The sequence below is a fragment of the Rana temporaria genome, chromosome 5 (genome assembly GCF_905171775.1).
Source record: "Rana temporaria chromosome 5, aRanTem1.1, whole genome shotgun sequence".
Taxonomy (NCBI): domain Eukaryota; kingdom Metazoa; phylum Chordata; class Amphibia; order Anura; family Ranidae; genus Rana; species Rana temporaria.
This window is the reverse complement of record NC_053493.1, coordinates 125,162,976-125,184,211: the sequence shown is the minus strand read 5'-3', so window position 1 is coordinate 125,184,211 and position 21,236 is coordinate 125,162,976. Positions and strand designations below refer to the sequence as shown.

Sequence of the window (21,236 nt, the reverse complement as noted above, 5' to 3'; positions counted from 1 at the left end):
CATCGCGTCACGAGATGCCGAAAGAAGCCGAACGTCGGTGCGGCTCTATACGGCGCATGCGCACCGACGTTCGGCTTCTTTCGGCATCTCGTGACGCGATGGATGCGTTGGTCGGATGCCTGTCCATCAATTAGGAACGCCCACCGTCAGCATCGTACCCGGAAGTGGCGGTGGGAACAAATATACCAAACGCTACGTACGGAGGTATTTTTTACATAAAACCAGCTGATTCTAATTGTAATTATTATAGCAAATGCAATGTCAAAAGTTTATTTTTAGGGAAACCACCCCTTTAAATAATAATAAAACCTTTCAATAGTGATTTTCTAAAGTCTTCCGATTTCTTGCTGTTTTCACTTTTCTATACTTTATACATTTTTAATGGCCCTCTGAAAAAAAACAAATAAGCCTTTGGCCCCGTACACACGATAGAATCCATCCGCAGATAAATCCCAGCAAATGGGTTTCTGCGGATAGATCCTATGGTGTGTACACGCCAGCGGATCTGTTTCCGCGGAGAAATCTCCTCTGGGATGGATTCCAGCAGATCGGATATTTGCTGTGATGCACAACAAATCCATCTGCTGGAATCCATTCCAACGGATGGATCCGCTCGTCTGTACAGACTTACCGGATCCATTCGTCCAAAGGGATTCCCCGCACGCGTCGTAATGATTTGACGCATGCGTGGAATTCCTTATATGACAGCGTCGCGCCCGTCGCCGCGTCATAATCGCGGCGACGGCGCGACACGTCATCGCCAGAGGATTTCCGCGCGGATTTCAATGCGATGGTGTGTACACTCCATCGCATCGAAATCTGCGGAAATCTTTGAGAGGATTTATCCGTGGAAACGGTCCGCTGGACCGTATCCGCGGATAAATTCTCTCGTGTGTATGGGGCCTTTTTGTTGAAAGTAGCTAATAACATAGTCTATGTATTTGTATGTCACTTTGGTAAAGGGTTTTAGATTAAAGGGGTTGTAAAGGTAAAAAAAATATTCCCTAAATAGCTTCCTTTACCTTTACCTCATCCTTTGATTTTGCTTTTAAATGTCCTCATTTCTTCTGAGAAATCCTCACTTCCTGTTCTTCTGTCTGTAACTCCACACAGTAATGCAAGGCTTTCTCCCTGGTGTGGAGAAAGCCTCTTGAGGGGGAGGGGGTGAGCAGGAAGGTCAGGATGCTCTCTACTTTGCAGATAGAGAAAGGAGCTGTGTGTTAGTGGGCGTCCTGACACTCCTGCTCACCCCCTCCCCCCTCAAGAGGCTTTCTCCACACCAGGGAGAAAGCCTTACATTACTGTGTGTAGTTACAGACAGAAGAACAGGAAGTGAGGATTTCTCAGAAGAAATAAGGACATTTAAAAGCAAAATCAAAGGATGAGGTAAGTGAAGGAGGACTGCACTAAGGTAAAGGAAGCTATTTAGGGAAACATTTGTTTTACCTTTAAATCCCCTTTAACTTATTTTATTACAATAGATTAGTGTTTAAAATGTAGGAAGTCTGAATTAGATTCTTCATCACTTAGGCCTCGTACACACGACCGAGAAACTCGACGGGCGAAACGAATCATTTTCCTCGTCGAGTTCCTTGTTAGACTTGTCGAGGAACTCGACAATCTTGCTTTGCGTACACACTGTCAAGACAAAATCTCCTCGTTCTCAAACGCTGTGATTTACAACACATACAATGGCAGGGGAAGTTCGATTCCACTGGCACAACTCTGGGGGCTGCTTTTGCTAATCTCATGTGTTTGCGTGTTAAATAAAAGTTTGGTAAGAGACGATTTGCACTTTTCAGTCTGTTACAGCTTTAAAAATGTGTTATCTCCATTACAAATGCTACTTTTACTCCCGTCTCATACTTTTATCTGAGCAAGCGCGGGTTTCTTAGCATACAGACGTCCGAGTTTCTCGTCGAAAACCAGCCCGACGAGGAACTCGACGAGCCAATTTGAGACTCCCGTCGAGGAAATAGAGAACATGCTCTCTTTTTGGCTCGTCGAGTTTCTCGACAGTTTCCTCGACGAAAATGTACACACGACCGGTTTCCTCGGCAAAAAAATATCTCCCAGCAAGTTTCTTGCTGTTTTTTGCCGAGAAACTCGGTCGTGTGTATGAGGTCTTAGTGATGTTACTCACCAGCTCCTTGGGCAGAGGCTTCCTTTGCTCTAGGATATATAAATATAGGCAAAGTGGAATAATGATGTTTTGGAATTTTTATTAAGGAAGAAAGCAATTTATGAATGAAGGTCAACAGACATAAACAGCCTAATATGTGTTTAGTGGTGTGTATGCTTTAGGTTGAAGCAGAGGTGAACATACAGGGAAGTAGTGATAAATGATTAAATAAACAAATACATTATTTACAAGTTTACTTCATATTAGCATTGCCCCTAGAATTTCAAGAACTCACTATTTGGATCAATATTCTGTGTAGAAGTATTGAAGCTTTTCAAATAAGTACATTTATTATTATTCAACCTAAAACTATTTTATAATAAAATATATAAAAAAAATCAAATAGAAATGTTTTTATTTGCTGAACACATGAGATAGTATGGAAACCTGGAATGTCAATCGTCACATAATGTATGTTAAGCAACAAAAGAACTAAAGCAATATTCACAATCACAACTTTCAAATACCAGCAGCAAGCATGTACCACTTTTTTCAAAGCATAATTTACTTCTGGTTTGTATTTAACTTTATTGGAGCTGTATCAGAAAAACTTGATGAGCATATTGATTGATTGATTGACTAATATGGATGCATACACTTTACACTGACATAATGACTGGGCTTCAATAAATTCAGGCTGCATAACTAAAAATCCTGACAGAATGGCTTCCTTTCAAAATTTACAGGCATCATAGTGTGAACCACAATAGGGAAAATAGGCATATTTATAAGCACCATCCAATAAGCTTTTAATAAGCCTTTAATAAATAAATTGCGGTTGTTAATTCATATGTATACCCTTAAATGGTCATAAGAAACAATGTTGACCTACCAGTGGTCAGCTTTAGATGCATATTTCAGTGAACTTTTTATGTTATGGGGTCTCCAGTGGGCATAAACTATATCACTCAAAGGATATTTAATTGACAGTTACAAAAAAAGGCACAAACACGTTCTAGATAGTTTGACAGCTTCCTTAAAGGAGATGTTGTGATTGACTAGCAGAAAAGTACTTGTCACGAAGGTCAGACAAAACTACCATGCAAAAACATCAAGCTTCACAGTAGAAACTATATAGAGCAATGATCTTGAATGCAGAATTAAGTTCCTCTCAATAGTAAAGAGCTGGAATTTGTCACACAAGGGATGGGGTACAGAAGTTCCTATGGTGTATTTCTCACGGCTCATTACTCTGGGGGACTCAGTTTACACAATTAGTGATCAGAGGATCTAACTTCTAGTCCCAAGCAAGCTTAGTGACCATTTCCAAGCATTTTAGCACCTCTCTTTTATTTCTAAGTAAAAACTCCAAGCATGGGAAGCACTGCTTCCTTAAAGGAGAAGTTACTAAAAATAAACCTACATCCTCGCCTCTATGCTGCAGCATTACTGCGATGCTGCAGGTGTTCCACTCTGGCTCTAAGTCCAAGAACTGAGTGATCACATGACCGCTGATCACTTAGTTCTCAACTGCCAGTCACCACTCTCTACTCTTCCCCTCCAGCACTCACTGGAAAGCTGGGCTGGAGAGGAGGCGGACACAGTGGCTTCAGCTCTCAGCCATTCACTGAGAGCTGTGGCCAGCTGTCATTCAGGCACCTGAGTGGATTCCAAGAAAATGGTATCCTTTCAGAGCCTGGAGCAGTTCTATAACATCAGCAGACAGGGGACTTTAGCCAGCTGTTGGTTGATTCTGGGTCACAGGAGAGCACAAGTAAGTGCACTCCTGTGACCTAGAAGAGAAGCATGACCACACGTTTCTTTTATGCTGTCACAACAGTCTTTCACATGTACTCACACTGCTAAGCTTTTTCCCATGCACCTGCTAGGAGTGCATATCCTTTCCATTTAATTTATACCACGTTGAGTAGAACCACAGACCAAAGATTACAATTATACAATTATGAATAATAGTATACAATTATAAAACATTGCCCCTTGTAGCTATCTTAGATCAACAGGAAAGCCATTTTAAAAGTCATGCATGGTCAATGCCAGCCCATCAGTGCCCTTGCTCCTATTAGTCAGCAGGGCTGCTTCATTCTGCATATGTTGCCTTTTCTTCCATAGTCCTACCCGGTCCGAAGCTCCGTGGCTGCGCCCGAGGGACCCGCGGACACGATCGCCATCGGTGTCCCGCGATCGGTTACAGGAGCTAAAGAATGGGGAGAGGTGTGTGTAAACACACCTTCCCCGTTCTTCTGTGTGGCATTGTCACTGATCGTCTGTTCCCTGTTATAGGGTACAACGATCAGTGACGTCACACCCACAGCCATGCCCCCCTACAGTAAGAATCACTCCCTTAGGGCACACTTAACCCCTTAGCGCCCCCTAATAGTTAACCCCTTCACAGCCATTGTCATTTTCACAGTAATCAGTGCATTTTTATAGCACTTTTCGCTGTGAAAATGATAATGGTCCCAAAAATGTGTCAAAAGTGTCCAATGTGTCCGCCATAATGTTGCAGTCATGAAAAAAATCGCTGATCACCGCCATTACTAGTAAAAAAAATTTTTTTTATAAAAATGCCATAAAACTATCCCCTATTTTGTAAACTCTATAACCTTTGCGCAAACCAATCAACAAACGCTTATTGTGATTTTTTTTTACCAAAAATATGTAGAAGAATACGAATCTGCCTAAACTGAGGAAAAAAATGTTTTTTTATATATTTTTTGGGGATATTTATTATAGCAAAAAGTAAAAAATATTGATTTTTTTTTTAAAAATTGTCGCTCTATTTTTGTTTATAGCGCAAAAAATAAAAACCACAGAGGTGATCAAATACCACCAAAAGAAAGCTCTATTTGTGGAAAAAAAGGATGCCAATTTTGTTTGGGAGCCACGTCGCACGACCGCGCAATTGTCAGTTAAAGTAAAGCAGTGCGGAATCGCAAAAAGGGGCAAGGTCCTTAACCTGCATAATGGTCCGAGTCTTAAGTGGTTAAATTATAATTACCGTTTAAAAATTGTCGTTAAATATTTTACTTTTGGGGCAAATTATCATCTAAATGTAGACAAGGGAAGTGATTTACCCTCAGAGCTTAGTGAATCAGGTGTAGCTCTGCTGACTTACATCATTCAACCATGGGCAAGCAGTCTGGGTATTCTTTGCAAAGTGAAACTTCACCACATTCACTAAGCTTCAAGGTAATTCCCTTGCAAATGCAATATCACATACAATGTAAATATACTATTTGCCTTTACTAATGGCAAATTGGCTGCTCACTTTACAAGTGCATTGTTCCTTATCTTAGTGAATGTGGTGAAAATGTATTTTGCTTAGAATACCTAATCGAGGGCAAGGGAATATATATATATATATATATATATATATATATATATATATATATATATATATATATATATATATATATATATATATATATATATATATATATTTGCTTGCACATAATTGAAAGTCTATTTGCTATTGGTAAATCAACCCCTATGTTTCTTATAAGGAAACCCAATCTATTTTAGGGCCACTCTAGTACTGCAACTCTGTTACTTTATTTAAGCTGCATGCACAAAAAAAACTGCTTCGCACTTTTTATTCTAATATTCTTGTAAGTAGCAGAGCTTCGGTAGGCAGGTATATAATCCTGAGAAGACTTACCAGAAAGAATCCCATTCCCTCTTAGCAGAAAATGAGAATATATTGACCCCTCATGGTTCAGAGATTTGCAAACGGAGAAATCTAAAGCAGCTGCACTACTGGTAGCACTACAAATGCTTGTTATGATAAAGTTATCTTTCACTTGGTTATAATAGCATGACAGCAATATATTTTCTCTTACAGTATTGTTAAAGTGTAAGCTATGACACAAAATAGGGAGTTTTTTTTTTAAATATTTTGATTATTCAGTCCTCCACTGAATTTGAAATATCTGAGCCAAATACAGATCATTCCATGCTGCACATAGCTATATATATATTTTTTTTACATTTTCTACATATGCTATAAATTACTGAGATAATCAATAGCAGCATATCTTCTTAATTTACTGAAATTTCTCAAAGGAGTGTTGTGTGCACATGGCATTGAGCAGACTTTGGTGTTATGCCTGGCAGTTCTAAAAAGAACATAATAGTAATGCTTTGCCTAGGCTAAATACATTGCTCAGCTCCAGAAAATGCCTCCTCGGATGCCAATGGACAGCTGCCAGTTAAAGTTGGCAATCAATAGTTGATAAATGCAAGAGCAAGTCCTAATTTCAACGTGTTTGGTAATTATTTGCACCACTGGTCATTTTAATTAGGCCAATTAACCTATATTATATATTAGTTAGAACATTTCTATTGTGAAATGTTGCCCATTCACAATAAACAAAAAAAAGAAACAACAAGATCTAAACATTGCTAACAAAAATGTGTCTCTGTGTTTATCATTGTTTTTGTTTGAAGTGATGTTATTTTTTGCCTGCACAAACCAATTGTTTCTAATTTACCTTGCCATAATGATCACTTGTTTTTGAAGAACATCAAAGCCTCTTGTAAATCAGGACATTAGATATGAAAGTAGAACATGTAAATAAAATCCCTGTTATTAGCGCATTTTCTGTATTTCACAAAATATTGAATGCAATGGAAAAACAAATAAAAACATGCACAACTTTGTATATTTTAAGTGTACCTGTTTGTAATAGGCAGATGTAATAAGTACTACATAGGGGTCGATTTACTAAAACGGAGGAGTGCAAATCAGCTTCAAACATCAGCTTGTTTAATTAAGCTTTTTTTTTTTAAATGAAAGCTGACTGGTTTCTATGCAGTGCTGCACTAGATTTTGCACTCTCCAGTTTTAGTAAATCAACCTCATGGCCTCAAAAGTACTTAGCAGATTGATCTAATAAAGGTTTCCAGGCTACTATGTCTCTCCATACTGTGTAGCCTATATGCTAACTAAAGTGATTCCATCATTTCAATTCAAGGATCACTTCCCCCAAAACCTATATTTCAGTTGCGTTGACACCACTTACCACCCTTCTGGGTAATCAGAGAGCAAAATATATGTTCGTAATTGCTTGGTCCAGCTATGTGCTGTTGGGGTTTTACTTTCCCTGCTGTTTTTTGTTTTTTTTTCACTTCAGATTGTTTTTTAAATGTTATCAGATTACAAAGATGATATAGCATTGTGAATGACAGTAGAGGGTCATAAGAACATGTGACTTTTTCTCATAGTAAATGAATGGTTAACCTCCCTGGCGGTATGATTCTTTCAGAAAAAACATGCTGAAAGCGGTACAATTATTTGCAAGGAAATTTGGCGTTTTATATTGTAGGTCTGTAATTTTTAGAAATAACTCACTTAAATCTGACCAAACAAGATTCTAATAGGCATCCCGGGTATGACATTTTTTTAAAAACAAAATTATAAATTATAATATAATAAATGACTATAAATAATTATAACAAATAATAATATAATTATAATAAAAAGTATTCAATAATGTAATCAAATCAAAATCACTGAAATTTGCTCAGTTGCAGAACTGTCATTGTCATAATTTTTTTTTTTTATGACGAATTTCCCCACAAATCGCTATCGCACAATTCTGCAAGTGATTATAATTTATTATCGCTGTTTTCTAGCTGATCTAAAACTATTTTTGACATAAAGGGACACTTTTGGTTGCTATGGACAATCTACAGTTTACAGGGAGAAAAAAAAGGTTTTTATTATATAAAATGACATGTAGGACACTGGGCAGACCACTAGAGACAAGGGGGGTGTGTTTTTTTTACATACAGTACTGTAATCTATAAGATTACACTATACTGTATGTAATGTGTTTGTTTACATTTTTGAATTTGGCGCCGTTCTCCGTCCCCGTGCGTCGTAACGTCGCAGGGAACGTAGATCGGCGGCACAGGAGGACGCTGTGTGAATCGAGCGAGGTCCCGCTCGCTCACACAGCGCGGTGGCATCGCTGGATCCAGGGACAAGGTAAGTAAACACTCCCTGTACATCCAGCGAGGCAAGCCCGAGTCTGACTCGGGGTTACCGATTTTAGCCCAAAAATCTCACCCCGAGTCAGACTCGGGAACACCGCCCAGGAGGTTAACAGCTGTGTAAGGATGCATCAAGTACTAGGTATCATTAGAATAAGGGTGGAGGAAAGGGAGGGTAAAGGGAAATACCCAGGCTGTTAGCAGTATAGCAAGGCAGTTGCAGGCAGTAGCAGAAGAGAAAGAAGTGCAGTAAATATACTTTCATGGTGTAACAGGTTTACACCAGGTAGTCCGAGTTAACCCCCTTGGCGGTAAACCCGAGCGTGACTCGGGGTTGGTTTTTTATGCTAGGATCGGTAACCACGAGTCACGCTCGGGCTGGACGTGCAGAGTGTGCAGCGGCGCGGCTTACCTTCCGCTGGATCCACAGGCAAGTTACTTACCTTGTCCCTGGATCCAGCGATGCCACCCCGCTGTGTGAGCGAGCGGGACCTCCTCGCTCGATTCACAGTCTCCCCGTGTGCCGCCGATCTCCGTTCCCTGCGACGTTACGACGCCAAATTCAAAAAAGTAAACAAACACTTTACATACAGTATACGGTAATCTTATAGATTACAGTACTGTATGTAAAAAATACACACCCCCCTTGTCCCTAGTGGTCTGCCCAGTACCCTACATGTACTTTTATATAATAAAAAATGTTCTTTCTGCCTAAAAACTGTAGATTGTCCAAAAGTGTCCCTTTATGTCAAAAATGGTTTTAGATCAGCTAGAAAACAGCGATAATAAATTACAATCACTTGCAGAAATGTGCGATAGCGATTTGTGGGGAAATTCGTCATAAAAAAATAATAATAATGACAGCGACAATTCTGCAACTGAGCAAAATTCAGTGATTTTGAGTTGATTACATTATTGAATAATTTTTATTATAATTATATTATTATTTGTTATAATTATTTATAATTATTTATTATATTATAATTTATAATTTTGTTTTAAAAAAAAATCATACCCGGGATGCCTACAAGACTCTTGCTTGGTCAGATTTAAGTGAGTTATTTCTAAAAATTACAGGCCTACAGTATAAAACGCCAAATTTCCTTGCAAAATAATTGTACCGCTTTTGGTACGTAATTACAGACAGAATCATACCGCCAGGGAGGTTAATACTCTTAGGGGATGGTAGTATTTGTGAGGTAAGTGGGGGCCCAGAGTTCCTGTAGTTTAGGTATTGCTTTTGAATACATAAGTTCCATCTGGAAGTGTTCATTTAGTGTGGCATGCAGTTGTTGACTTGAGGGAAGGTTGCTGCTTTTCCAGTTGCGTGCAATCAAAAGTCGCGTTGCAATGAAGATGTGTGTAAGATCAATATGGAGGTGGCCATGACTCAAGGTCAAGTCCTAATAAGGCTTGTTGGGGGGTAAGCTTTGGGGAGTAACCAAATGTGTATGTTTGATCATAGGTCATAGGTCTCTGCATTCTTTCCAGCAACGGCTGAGTGTGAGTGAGATGTTTTTCTGGTGTTTGGTACCAGTGGTGTGGGAGTTTCTGAGCAGTTTCCCAGTAAGGGAGGCATCATAAGACTTAAGTGGGGCTTTCACAGCACAGTGCCAGGTTGTAACATCTGTTGTAAAGTTGAGGGTTTGTTGAGGGTATGGTATGAATATTAAGGAAAAGCCCAAACAAAAATAAAAAATAAATGCGTGGGAGTCCCCCCAAATTCCATACCAGGCCCTTCAGGTCTGGTATGGCTATTAGGGGAACCCTGCGCCTTTTTTTTTTTTTGCCAGTGTAATTTTCAAAGCTCAGGAAGCTCCAGTTGAGCGTAGAGAGGAGCACAGATTTTGTAGTTTGCTGAGTAAGGTTTCATAATTCAGTTGAAGGATGTTGTTGGAATATGATGTTAGTTGAGTTCATAAATAGGAAAAGGTATTGAATGGGGCCCAAGGGAAAGGCGATACACATGAGAGACAGTTTTATGTTGTTTGGTCTAAAGCCTCGTACACACGGCCGAGGAACTCGACGTGCCAAACACATCGAGTTCCTCGGCCAGTTCAGCACTGAAGCCGCCGAGGAGCTCGGCGGGACGAGAGCTCCCATAGAACAACGAGGAAATAGAGAACATGTTCTCTATTTCCTCGCCGAGCTCCTCGTCGGCTTCCTCGGCCGAAAGTGTACACACGACCAGTTTCCTCGGCAGAATTCAGCCAGAAACTCGGTCGGAAGCTGAATTCTGCCGAGGAAACTGGTCGTGTGTACGAGGCCTAAGCCTATTCCAATCATGGAGGACTTGGTGCAGTTTACTTTATAAAGGGATATTTGACCAAAAAGTGTTAATAGATTATGCAAAGCTGGGAGGGATTGTAGGGGGTTTGTCATAGCCACAATAACATCATCTGCATTGTGTACAACATCTTGTAGCTTCCACTCATGTGGTTGATGGCAAAGCAGGAAAGTAACAGACAACTGTCAACCTGAAACAGGAAGTGCCTGAACAAAGACATCCATGGCAAGATTAACAGTTTTTATTTTAATAGAAGCTGCAGATTTTACAAAGGTTGAAAATAACTTTTAAAATTGCAATGACATGTTAAATCTTATAAGAGATTTTAGTAATTGAATATAAACCTGCTTTAATGGCAATTAGAATGGACTTGAAAAGGCAAACTCCAAAGTGTTAATGAAGCTGTAAAGAAGAGGGCAGATGGGCACTCTTAATTACAACATATTCTTGTTCATGTATTCAAGGATGCAGAACATGTTTTGCACACAGAAAATGCTCAATATTTGTACTGTCACTGCTGACTGCATGCTGTCTCAGCACAGATAGGAATATGTACTGAAAAATTTGTCAATTAAGACAAAGTCAAGGCAGTCCCGCTGGGCAATTCTTTGCATGGATATTTATTATTTATCTAGAGAGAAGTCCTTCATCAAATGTAACATAGCTGTGAATTCTAGATAAATTGTAATTTTGAGAGAAAACTCAGCAATGGGCAGAGCCAGTTGATGTATTTTGAGCTCACTTATCTATAGGGTATCAACAAAGCATAGTGTTCACATGTCTTTCTTTTAGAGGGATGGTTCCTGTTTTTGATCTATATACTAGTACAAATAAGTGTACTATATAACACCAAACTTGTAAGCCAGCCTTTAAATAACTGCATTGATTCTTTTTAAATGGTAGAAAAAAGAAAAAGTAGTGATGCTCAGATTTGTGTAATTGAGTTTAAGTGGCCTTTTTTTTATATGGCCCGTGGTGTAGTAAATAGTTTGGACTAAAATGTGTTCCTCTTTTGAAGTTATAGTAGATAATTTTGTATTGAATCAGTTTTTTTTGTTGCAGTGTTTTTTTTTTTTTTTGCAGCAGTGCAGTGCCTAATTGGTAGCAATTACATTTTCATATTAGTCCCTATCCCCGAAGTAGTTTACAGCCTAATGAATATGTTTGAATGAGTACACGATAGCAAAACTAGAGATGGGGGAATTAAGCTAGAGGCCCCAGTGAGTGGGGCCTCTGTGTTAGGACATCCATATCACAATTTTCTTTTGTGCCCTTGTTATTACCTTCTTAAACTAGGAAGAATTAGCATTTAAAGGAAAAGTAAAATGCCTTTGGGTATGTTTTATTTCAAACGTTTAAGACACTGATACATGGCTAAGGATTTCTGGAGCACTATGTGTTAGCTCAAGAGACCCTCAGTTCTGTGGGTACATTTTCCATTGCATTATTGATTGCTGTAAGCAGTGAGTTTTTTTTATTATTAAAAGACTACACATTATCCATATGCAATGTTTGATTATTACCCAACTAAAATAATATTTTTGAATTTCTTTTTTTACATTTTCTGACCATAATAAATAAAGAAAATATGTACACTATACGAGATATATTATTTTTATTTATTACAGGTGCTTACATAGAACCATCAATTTATGCAGCGCTTTACATATATATTGCACATTCACATAAGTCCCTGCCCTCAAGGAGGTTACAATCTAAGGTCCCTTACTCACATTCATGCACATAGTAGGGCCAATTAAACTACTAGCATGTCTTTGGAGTGTGGAAGAAAACTCATGCAGGCAAAATGAGAACCTGTAAACTCCAGGCAGGTAGTGCCATGGTTGGGATTCAAATCAACGACCCTAGTGCTACCAGGCAGAAGTGCTAACTACTTAACCACTGTGCTGTTAAACATACTTTCAGCCCTTGTTAAAGTTGTTGGGGTGCTGTGGGATTATATTTCCTCACCTAATCCATTTAGATTTCTTAATGCTGCATTTGAAACCATGCCCACCTCTCAGGTCAGACATTTTAGACTCTGATCATGCTAGTACTGTAGGTGAGTAGACAGGTCATGATGCAGCATTATTACCCAAATATATCTGTACCTTTGTAGGGAGGTATGAGGATGGGAACTAAAACCTTCAATTGTGTCATTTAATTTCCAGGTTTTGGTGTTTTACTGGGTTGCTGTTGAAAATATCTACCCATACTGAATGTGCAGGCACTTCCAGGTTCTTCATTTCATGATTTTAGTATACTGAGTTTGGGTGTATCTAAACCCAAGAACAAACGTAACGTATTGCTACTTATTAGTTCTTAGATGTCGTTGCTACATTTACTTTCTTTTTCTGTATTTTTGCCTAGTGATTTTGCCGGTATAACACTTTCTGTTGTAGGGTGACTCACTATATTTCAGGAATAGCATTGTCACCCTAAGTCTAGACTACATAACTCCCCTTCTCTATACCATTGGGAGGTGTTTTGTATTTCACAGTATGTACCTTTAAATCTTAACACAGTTCCTTCTGTGTGCCCCCAAGCCCCTGCAATGCTCGATTAAGCGCCAAGCTGGAGCCCATATCTCACAGTGCAAAGCAGGTACCTCAGTAGCCATCGTAGAGGCACCCACACTATATTCTAGATAGACTTTTGTAAATCTTGGCAAAACATTTTATCAGTTTAGTTTAATTTGATAAAATTAAGCAGATAATTAAACTAACGTTGCTAAATGATTTTATAATGCAACACTTTAAAATACAATATAAAACAATAGTGAATTAATGTAATGAAATATAATAAATGTAATAAACAAAGCTGAATATGTTCCTAAGAAACTTAGACATGCTATAAAGAAAATGATGAAAGATAGTGAGAAATTTCTCAGGGTAGCAGCCAGGACTATATATTACATTCATGGATTTAATTTCAGGATATTGGGAGATATCCAAGCACCACTGGAAAGCAGTCAGTGTTGTTAAAAGTAAAAGAGGGTGAGAAGCTAGATGTTGAACTTTGGTAAAATATATAACAGTTTTTTTTCTAAGTTCTGAGAGGCCATTAAAGGTAACCTGTCATGAGAGAACCTAGAAGGAGGAGGTAAAGGGAAAGCTGTAAAGGGAAAGCTCCCCAAAGGGTCACAGACTGCAAAACATGAACTGGCAGGCTTTCTAACTATTCTCTACTCTACAAGTTATGGCTATATATACTGTACACTTTAAACCTAAATCCAGGCCACCAGATAAATACAAAGATAAAATGTTTTACATATCAAATAATGTGTATGTCTGTTTATTCATTCCTGAGGTTTACACAGCACAGAGAGAAGGCAGACACTATAGAAACCAATCTGTTTCCAGGTTTTATTATCAAAGCTTAATTAAACAAGCTGAAATTAGAATCTGATTGGCTACCATGCACAGAGGCACTAGATTCAGAGTACAATTTTAGTAAATTTCCCCCAATGTACAGTTAAAGAATACTGGGGCAAATCCACAAAGCAGATGCGCCGACTTAACTCGAGATTTCTAATTTTACTCCGCGCGTATCTTTGCGCCCGATCCTCAAAACGAAAAATCCGGTTTTTCCGTCCTACTTAAAATAATTACTCTGGCGCATCCTCTGACGCAAATTACGCTAGTCACGCCGCTTTATTTGATAGGCAAAGATGCAAATGAGGGAGATAGGGCGATCCTCAAAATTAAGTGTGTGCGCCGTAGATTACGCCCTGTGCGCCGTAGATAACGCCCTGTGCGCACCTGTTAGTTTTCTGGAGCAAAATTAGACTTTATAAAAGCAGCCCTAATTTTACACCAGCCCTGTAAAGGTCTGCTGAAGCAACACCATTTAGGAAGAGCTGCCAACACTTCTTTGCTTGACTTCATTGTGACTGCCAAAATGCCTGGGCCATCAATGATTATAACGGCACTCACCACTTTACAGGCGCAGAGAAGGAGGAGGGCACAGAGGAGGAGGAGGAGGGCACAGGAGAGGATATACCGCCCACGCCAAGATCTCTTTGGCATGACTGCGTCTGAGGTCATTGGCAACTTCAGATTTAACCAGGAAGCCATCCTGGACTTAACCAGGATCCTGCAGGATGATCTGAATACCCCAACCCAACGATCCCATGCCCTGCCAGCTCACATTAAAGTTATGGCCATCCTGCATTTTCTGGCCACTGGGTCTTTTCAGAGAACATGTGGAGGTCTGGCTGGGATGGTACAGTCCTCGATGAGCAGGTGTGTGCACCAGGTTGTCCCTGCAATACTGAGACGCATGGGCAGTCAATTTGAAAAGCCCACCCAGGAGGACCAGCGAATGAAGAGCATGGCTGATTTCTATCAGATTGCACGATTCCCACGGACCATCGGGGCCATTGACTGTACCCATGTGGCACTACAGCCCCCCCATGATACAGAGCACCTGTTCAGGAATCGCAAAAACTGGCATTCCATCAATGTCCAGGTAATCGTGGATGCCCATGGCCTCATCTGGCATGTGTGTGCCAAATTTCCAGGTTCGTGCCATGACAGCTACATCTTTAGGCAGACCAACATAGCACGTGAATTGGAGCAGAACGTGTATGGAGACAGCTGGCTGGTTGGTGAGTGACATGTGTGTCAGGTATGACTGTCCCCCCCCATGATGCAGACATCACATGGGGCACATGCATGACTAATATCCTCCTGTCTTTTGCCTTCCAGGTGACTCTGGATATGCCCTGGGCCCTCACATGATGACCCCATTCAGGAACCCCCAAACCCCAGGAGAGCAACGCTACAACGAGGCTCATATTCGCACCCGGGCAGTAGTGGAGCGTACTTTTGGCCTGCTGAAATCCCGCTTCAGATGCCTGGACAAGACTGGGGGTACACTGCTGTATTCCCCAGACTTTGTGTGCCAAATAATAGGGGCTTGTTGCATTCTTCATAACTTTGCAACGAGAAGGGGACTGGAGATTAACTTACGTGCTGACCTGACCCCCCACCCAGGCAATCCCCCCCTAGCCCACTCTACCCGGTCTACTGAGGGCACAGTAGCCAGGAGACGCCTGGCAGAAGGCATCTTTTCTCAGTAAATGGCCAGAAATCATGTCACAATGTTATTATTTCTTTTCAATGCAAACGCACATGAATTATGTGACAATGTTATTATTTGTTTTCACTGCAAACGCACATGAATTATGTGACAATGAGAATGTTGCTTTGCACAGTAAACGCACATGTTTAATGACACATTGAGAATGTTTTTGTCTCTGGAAACGCACATGATTTATGTCACAATGAGAATGCATGAATGCACACCACTGTGGTCCCTAGCACAAACACATCACATGCACATCGAATTGGATTATATCCAAGTACCCCCCCCCCCCCTTTGGTACTTGGGAGCAGTAACGCCCCGCCACGGCTCCAATTATGTCACTGTGCATTCATACACCATTCAGGAACCTAGGATGACTTCTCCCTGGTCCTGGGGATCCCTTCTCCACCAAAACTGAGGGTGACACCCTTATTTTGTCAGGAATGCCACCCCCCCACATTCACACATCATTCACACACATAAACCAAATCATAAGTACAGTATAATAACCAAAATTTTTAAAGCAAAAAAAAAAAAAAAAAAAGTACCCCTGGTATTTAAGTCCGGCGGCGAGTGCTCCGTCTAGGCTGCCCACGGGCAGGGGCACGGGCACGGCCATGGGCACGGCCACGGGCACCTGGAGGATCTTCACGGGGGGGGGGAGCAGGGGAGGGAGTATCTTCATTGGGGGGGGGAGCAGGGCAGGGAGTATCTTCATTGGGGGGGGGAGCAGGGGAGGGAGTATCTTCATTGGGGGGGGAGCAGGGGAGGGAGGAGCCTCCCCTGGTGTCTGACCTCCGGCTGGCCTGCCCTCCAAGGCCACTGCTATCCTGGTCAGGCAGGCAGTGATGGCAGCCGTATTGGCCTGGCCAGCCCGTGTGTTCTCCTGCACAGCCCGGGTGTTGTCCTGCACAGCCTGGGTGAGGGCAGTCACCTCCTGGCCCACGCCTGTTGTGGCGGTATGCAGGGACCACAAACAGGTGATGACACCCAATGAATTGGTGGCCACATCACTGAGTGACTCCCTCATTACATCCAGGCTGTGCTCCATCTTGGCCATAGTTTTTTTGATGTCACCCAGACTGCGGGTCTGCTTGGCATTGTCCCTCAGCAGACTGGCCGGCATATGCTCAGACCCCACCCTGGTGTCCTGGGTCGCCATCCTGCCTGCCCCTGAGGCTTGTGGCCAGGTAGGAAGGGATAGAGTGACCCTTGTGGGTTGCGGCATGTTGTGGGAGGAGTGGGAGGGGCTACCCCTGATGGTGGCCTGACTGGTTCCAGCCTCTGGGGGATCCTCTGGGGTAGCCTCTGGGGTAGCCTCAAGGGGAGCCTCTGGGGTAGCCTCAAGGGGAGCCTCAAGGCTAGCCTCAAGGGTATCGTCAAAGGTCATCAGATCTGTGGCAATAATGATTTCCCGGCCAATCTGGAGATCTTCTTCCTCCTCCCCCTCATCCTCCTCCCCCTCATCCTCCTCCCCCTCAGCCTCCTCCCCCTCAGCCTCCTCATGAGGGGAGGTTTGGCCACTCCCCTCCCCTGGGGACTCCTCAGCAGCCTCCTGTCTTTGGGGTGGTGCAGCAGCCTGGCATGATGGCCCAGCAATCTCCTGGTCATCTGTGGAAGACACCAAACAATCACAGGTTTGAGGATCCACACACTTGGCACATGTTCCCTTCCCCCACCCACACATGCTAATCACCAAAAAAAAAAAAAAAAACCTTACCTGGCCTCACAGGAACATCAGACTGATAACCAGGCAGGCCCACCACCTGCTCTGGCTCGAAACACCGGGCCACTGCCCATTCCTCCTCAGTCAGCCGGATGGGGCATGGTCCCCCTCCTCCAGTGCCCCTCCTATGCGCAGTGAGCTTGGCCACCTTATTGCGGACCACGCTCCTCAGATCATTGATCTTTTTCTTAATGCCAGCGGGGGTTCTCGTCTCCCCTCCCCCCGCCGCATTTATGTGATCTGTTATTTTGGCATAGATCCTCTTCCTTTGGGCCGGGGAGGTGTTCCGGCTATCAGGCCCATGTAGATATCTTCCATATTGTATGACATACCTGGCTAGGATTTGCTTTTCAACATGTGAAAAATTCAGCTTCCTGCGTTTGGGGGCCATCACAGACACCACCCAGCAACAAGAAGCCAAACAGGACAAACACACAAAAATACACACACAAGCAGACAGCTACTACAAATTCAAATACAAACACACAAAAACCAAACACAAAATCCAAGCAGAAAAAAAACAAACAAAAAAATTAGCAGAAACAATCAAACAAAAATTACACTTATCACAAACAAACAACAACTACTATCTACTACTCCTCCAACACTTCTCTATCAAACACAACTTACCAACAAACACTGACAAACTAAGAGCAGAAGCAAATTGCTCATGGAAGGGAACACAGGGAAATACTTTTGCAAATGAAGTGTGTTTGACTGGAGCTAGTTAAGCACAGTGCGATCCTCAAACTAAGTACACTTGGCCTTTTACCTATCTCACTGATTGCGCCAAGCAAAGTTCTGCACATGCGCAGTGAGCAGCAGATTCGTGTGCGCATGCGCAGTACGGCCGGACCTTCATTTGCATGGGGTCACGGCTCATTACAATGAAGCACGCCCACTTCCTTCCCACTTGCCATAACCCCGCCTTACGCCTCCGAATTTACGTTACGGCAGGCGCACTTTTGGGCGCAAATGCGCTGTGGATACGGCAATTACGACACCAACTTAGGGCGCCGTAACTTAAATGACCTAAGTTAGAAAAAACTTATTTTGCGCCGCTGGCTGTGGATTTGGCCCACTGTTTTCTCCCACCACCTCAGCCTGCTGACTAAGTAGTTAAACTAGTCATTTGGGGCCAGATTCATGTAGAATTACGGCGGCGTAACATATCCCGTTTACGTTACACCGCCGCAAGTTTTCAGCTTAAGTGCTTGATTCACAAAGCACTTGCCTGTAAAGTTGCAGCGGCGTAGCGTAAAGCCGTCCGGCGCAAGCCCGCCTAATTTAAATGGGGCGTGAACCATTTAAATTAGGCGCGTTCCTGCGCCAAACGTACTGCGCATGCTCCGTTTTGAAATTTCCCGCCGTGCTTTGCGCGAAATGACGTCGCCCCGACGTAATGTTTTGAACGGCGACGTGCGTTACGTCCTTTCGTATTCCCGGACGACTTACGCAAAAAAAAAATTGAAATTCAACGCATGGGCTATCTAATATTACACCACCTAAATAGCAATCGCAACTTTACGATGGGAAAATCCGACTAGCGACGACGTAAGAGAATGCGACGAACGCGCGTACCTTAGTGGATCGCCGTAAACAGCTAATTAGCATACCCAACGCGGAAAACGGCGCCAAAGTATTGCATCCTAAGATCCGAAGGCGTGCAAAGCCGTACATCTGTCGGATCTTAGCCAAATGCCGTCGTATCTTTGTTTGTGAATACAAAATAAAGATACGACTCGCAAATTTGAAAGTACGCCGGAGTATCAGCAGATACTCCGGCGTACTTTTTCTGTGAATCTGGCCCTTGGATTTCTTAGCTGATGATTTGTTTTGTATTTGTATTGTCTTTATAATTGTATACTAATTCATATTTTTTTTTAAGGTATGCACATTTTTTTTGAATGAATGCACATTTTTGCATATTTGCACATTATTCGAGTCCGAGGGACCTGCAGTCGGAGTCACGGAGCTTGCGGCGGGCGCGCATCCATGATGCCGCTTCTTAAAGGGGACGTATATATACGTCCTTTTGCCTGCCCGTGCCATTCTGCTAACGTATATCTGCGTGCAGCGGTCGGCATGTGGTTAATTAATAAAAAAAATAAAGAAAATTTGTTTTACTATTTTTTATTTATTTATTTATTTTATTTTTTTACATTTTCTAACTTCGCTGATGGGGGCTTTAGTGAAATAAACAAACTTCTGATGTCTCACTTTTGAGTCTCCCCTTTCTCTGCAGCCTCAGCTGCACTGGACAGTGACTGAATGGAAGGTGCTCTGTGCTAAGCGGCTTCATGTCCATTCAGCAGCGGGTGGCTGAAGAAAAGAGTCATGAGGCCGGCCGGAAGGAAGAACATCTACCTGGTGTTCCTTTTTTAATCTGAACAATAATATACTAGATAAATATAATACATATTGTACTGATCCAAATCTATATGCTGTAATCTAGCTGAGAGTTTTTATTTATTATTGAAAAAAAAAATTTGTATAGAATGCAATGCTTATGGTGTAAAGAACTGTATTTGTAGCTGCAAAACATCTGTTTTTAAATCTTCCTCTTTAGTTTTGGGAACACCAGATGTGTTTCAGGAGTTGAAAGAATATGTTTAAATGTTTTCATTTTGAGAATGTGCTCCAGCTAAAGTGTTTAGTAATGTGGTGCTCAGATTGAACAGAAAGAAAAATTGGCTGTGCAGTGACCAAAATTTCTTTATAGACAAAGAAAAGATGCAGACATGTATTCTAATAACTAATCACCCAGTCTCATGCTTGAAAATGTGAGGTTTTGACAATTAGAGTACTTCTCTTATACTGAACACGACAGCTTTTTATTTTTGCAATACTGTGAATAAAGCAGAACTCATGGTAATAGTATAATATAATTTTGAGCTGTTTCTCTGGGTCTAATTTTGGTAAACCAGTATTTTGATAAAAGATTCAATTTCTAAAGGTTCTTGTTGTCTTTTACAGTGGATGGGATCTCTGCATTTTATATCCTAGGTTTTCACACCTGCAATGGTAACTACAAGAGGTTCCCATTCTTTATTTTGGATTGTGCATTGTTTATATATTGTAGAGTTTTTTGTATTATTATTATTTCTATAGCACTTTCTCTCTGGAGATCCAAATTGCCTAATCTGCTGTTGGAGCAGATGGTAAGACAGCCATCTTGGGAGCACTCAATAGAATGTCATACTAGAGCCAATATTTTACACAGGAACCAATTAACCTACCAGCATATCTTTGGAGTGTGGGAAAAAAAAAACGTATTTTGTTTAATAGGAGAAGTGCGACTCCAAGTGGTTGATGCAAAGCCAGAAATGATGGCATGGAGATCCCCACCTAGAATCCCAAAGTCTAGGATCAAAGAGGAAAAACCTGTTTCAAGTTTTTATTGTTGTCCATGTCACTGCTAGAGAGTTTTAGGACTTCTTGTCCTCATGGCCATTGTCAAGAACACAGAAAGTGATGGTAAATCTGGAGCTGCCACTAGAACAAAAGTGAGGCTAAATCTTCCAATAGAGAAAAATGTTTAAGCGACAACTGTTCAAAATGGGAGAAGCACTCACTTTGGTTAAATTATCTCTTATTGCATTTCCAGAACAGGAAGGGAAGCAAACTCTCCTCAATGAGACACCAACAATAATATGCAAACTGAAAGACGTTTTAAAGTGGTTGTAAAGGTAGAAGTTTTTTTATCTTCTACATGCAGCTCTTCCTGCAGACCCCCCCCCCTCCAATACATACCTGAGCTTGATCTCGATCCAGAGATGTGCACGAGAGCTGAGGCTCTCTTACCTCTCGCTTCTCATTGACTCAGATACAGCAGCGGGAACCATCGGTTGTTGTCAATCAGAGCCAGTGATGAGGGAGTGGGTGGAGGGGGCCAAGCCCTGCTTTGTGTGTCACATGGACATGCAGAGTAGGGTTCGGAATTGAGCACACACAGGTTCCCCAATAGCAAGATTGCTGTGTGGGCAATCAGTGGGGTG

General features: G+C 41.7%; 1 protein-coding gene across 3 annotated transcripts in view; it reads left to right on the top strand.

Annotated features, from left to right (window-relative positions):
- Window positions 1-21,236, top strand: part of RBMS3 (RNA binding motif single stranded interacting protein 3) — an 827,636-nt gene that overhangs the window by 390,003 nt on the left and 416,397 nt on the right. The gene's annotated exons all lie outside the window — the stretch shown is intronic.